Source organism: Acomys russatus, chromosome 7 (assembly GCF_903995435.1).
Source record: "Acomys russatus chromosome 7, mAcoRus1.1, whole genome shotgun sequence".
Taxonomy (NCBI): Eukaryota; Metazoa; Chordata; class Mammalia; order Rodentia; family Muridae; genus Acomys; species Acomys russatus.
Window position 1 is genome coordinate 14,085,363 of NC_067143.1, and position 3,739 is coordinate 14,089,101.

Genomic DNA, 3,739 nt, shown 5'->3' on the forward strand with positions numbered 1-3,739 from the left:
CGTGCATCCGGGACTGCAGTGAGCGCCGCCTCCTCCATGGGAGAGCCAAGAGGGAGCCCACCTCGGACTGCCTTCCGCAACGCCGCCGACCGCACCAGAGAAGCAGCCGAGAACCTGGACGCAGTTTAGTGACGTAAGCGGCGCGCGCGCGCAAGTTGGGTACAGCTCAGGCCCGGCCCCCCAGGCGCTGGAGGAGAATGCTATCTTCCGAGGTGACCTTAGCCCACCAACTGATCAAAAGCCAAGCCCTATGCGCCTCGTATTTAAAGTAGGATCTCCTGGGAGCCTTCGGACGCGGTGTGACTGCAAAGAGCGGAAGTGGGTGGGATCCTCCTTAGGCCGATTTCCCAGGAAGAGACTAGTGATCGATTTGGAAAGGTTTGTGGTTTGATAACATTTGTAGAGGACCTTGTGATTTGCTAAGAGCACACCTTGCTACACTGGGACAAGAGTTCTTTTCCACGAGATGCACAGGAAACCCAGGACTAGCCTTTCCTCAGCTGCGTCTGATTTGAAAAATTCATTGAGGCCTTGCTGAAAATCCTTGGTTACAGGTGTAAAGGTTTCTTGAATTTGTTACTCCAGGATGTGACTAACCTCAAGAACACTTGTTTGGGTATGTAGGGGGAGGAGAAGGAATCCTTGTAATTGAAATTGTATTGAAAGAAAAACAGCAAGTGTAGTTTTCCTGTTTCCTACTCTACTGCATTGGAAGTGATGCCCCAAGACACAGCTAGAGTTGCTAAGCAGCTAATTTAAAAGCTTCTACTCTGCTGTGGATTTGACAGCCAGGGACCCAAGTGTCTTAGACCTGATTCTGAGGACTTCTTTTGCTCAGTTCTTCGGTTCAGCTCATTTCTAGATGATATATAAGGTAAAGAATCATGATCGGCAAGTTGGACTTTGAGGGTCTGGTACATTAAAAAAAAAAAAAAAAAAAATGGCTCCAGTTTTCTTCACCTATCCATGTGTCCACACATTTTACAGTTTCTGCATTGGCCCAGGGAATGGTATCAAGCAAAGAAAAATGCCAGTTATTAGAATGAACTTTGATAAGGAGCCTGCACAGGAGGGGACAATGTTGAACAAGATGAGGGACAAAAGGCAGCGTCCTGACTTCCTGGCTAACTCTTAACTGCGGCCAAGGGTAAGGGTGGGCCACATCAGCAGAACTGCCCCACACTGACCCATTGGCACATAAGAAAAAGAATAATTGCCGTCTCATTTTGGTAGGCACCAATAACTAACTGATAAAGACGCCAGCAGACACCCTCAAAGAGCTGGTGATTATCATGAAAATATTGGTTGGTTCACTTAAATGGGAGTGCGTAGGATCCGCATTGTTATTTAACCATAATAAAGAATTGACTTGTGGCAATCTTTTTTTTTTTTTTTTAACTCCACTGTCCTAATCATTCCAGGTTACAGCTCTATGTCACCTATCGACTTTCATCATTGCAATTCTTATGCTAGTTAACTCTCACAGTCATCATCTGACCCTCCAAATATATGCTTCCACATCACAGTCCACACAGTAGACTGTATGCATGGGTGTGTGCATAGGCCTACTTGGTATGATGCAGGCTCCTTAAATGCTCAAACCCATTTTCCCAATGCATAATGTTCCATATCTTATATTTTGTGAATGTTCGCACAGTTATCATGGGATACTTTTAAGATTAAAAAATCTAATTTTTCTAGGCCTTTAGGATGCAGAAACAGTAAGATTGCCACAAGTTCAAGACTAGCCTGAACTATATACAGTTTCAGGGCAGCTTAGCTACAGTGTAAAACCTTGGCTTCAAATAAAACAAAAAAATTAAATAAAATTGTAATTCTCCTATGTTGTTGATGAAATTTAGACTAGAGGGGCTGGCGAGATGGCTCAGTGGTTAAGAGCACTGTCTGTTCTTCCAGAGGTCCTGAGTTCAATTCCCAGCAACCACATGGTGGCTCAGAACCATCTATAATGGGATTTGGTGCCCTCTGATATACCGGCATACATAGAAGCAGAACATTATATAATAAATAAATAAATATAAAAAAAAAAAAAAAGAAATTTAGACTAGAGTATAACCTTGGAAAATAGGCTGACAGCTTCCACAAGAGTTAAATATGGTTAGGTGTGGTGCAGATGCCTTTAATTACAGCACACAGAGGCAGAGTTCAATCCAGCGTGCTCTACACAGCAAGTTCCAGGACAGCCTGGGATAACAGAGAGGCCATGTCTCAAGAATAAATAAATAAATAAATAATAAACATATCCCACCCTTATGACCCAGCAGTAAGTCTAGGGAATGAATGCTAAGTAGCACATACTGGCAGAAAGTGGGAGTGGATGGGCAAGAAAAGCAGGTTTCAAGAGTAAAAGAAAACAGGCATGATGGCTGTTTACAGTTTTGCTCATGATGATGCTTTTATCATATGAACCATATTAATTATATGCTCTGTATGATTATAACCTATTAATGTGCCAATTAGACTTCAATAAAGCAATTAAATATTTTTGTCATTGCTACAAAAACATCGAGACTCATTAAAGTAGTTTTTGTTTTTGCTTTTGTTTTTTTAGACAGCTTCTCACTAGGTTGCACAAGCTGTCCTAGAAATGACTATGTCAACCAGGCTGGCCTCCAACTCACAGATGGCCACCTGCCTCTGCCTCCCCTGTGCTGGGATTAATGGTGTGCATCACCACACCTAGCAAATAGTAATTTTTGTTTTCTTGTTGTGTTTTTTGAGACAGGATTTTTCTGTGTAGCCCTGGCTGTCCTGGAACTTCCTCTGTGGACCAGGCTGGCCTCCAACTCACAGAGACCCACCTGCCTCTGCCTCTGCCTCTGCCTCCTGAGTGCTGGGATTAAAGGCCTGTACCACCATACCAAGCCTTAAAATAGTATTTTTTTAAATCTGTCTAAACCAGTTGTGGTGATGCATGCCTTTAATCCCAGCACTCAGGAGGCAGAGGCAGGTGGATCTCTGTGAATTCAAGGGCAGCCTGGCCCACAGAAGGAGTTCCAGGACAGCCAGGACTGTTACATAGAGGTGGAGTTCGTTTAAAAAAAAAGTGTGTCTAATAAATAGATTTCTCATGTAAGTTTTGGTTTTATTATCACAAAAGCACAGAACTGCAGAACAAACTATTTTTTCCACAGGCAATAACTATCACTAGAGTTGCTCTTTCTCTAACTTGCCTTTTTAGGGCTGTTGGAATTCGGAGGTGAACTGTAGACCTGCTAAGTGTTTAAAACATTAGTATTATATAAATGCTTTTCAGTTAATATTAGTTTACTCAAAGCCATAGATGACTTCAAATGTAGTGGGAAATTTTCTAAAACATTTGCTGTCGTGGGGAAGAGGGAAAAAAGAAGTAGGAATAACTCAAAGTGAACTCTGGTATACCAATCATACATTCTTTTAAGACAGGAGCTGGCTTTTAGTAAGTGCCTCACTTGATAAAACAGTAGGCAGAACTATGCCTACTTGATGATGGCTCGATTAGTCCTCACAACCCTTCACTGCAACATTGCATACAGAACATATTATGTAGATACAGTTAAACATCTTGTAAAAGTAACTTTTATTTTCCTGGCTCAAGTGTTGTCTGGGATGTTTACTACCCGCCCCCCCCCCGCCCCCTTGCTGGCCGAGGCCTAGTCCTGGAAGCTTCTAGCCTCCGTACAATCTAACTTAGATCTAGAGTGTTTTCAACTTCTGAGACTTAGTGCTTAATAAGCTC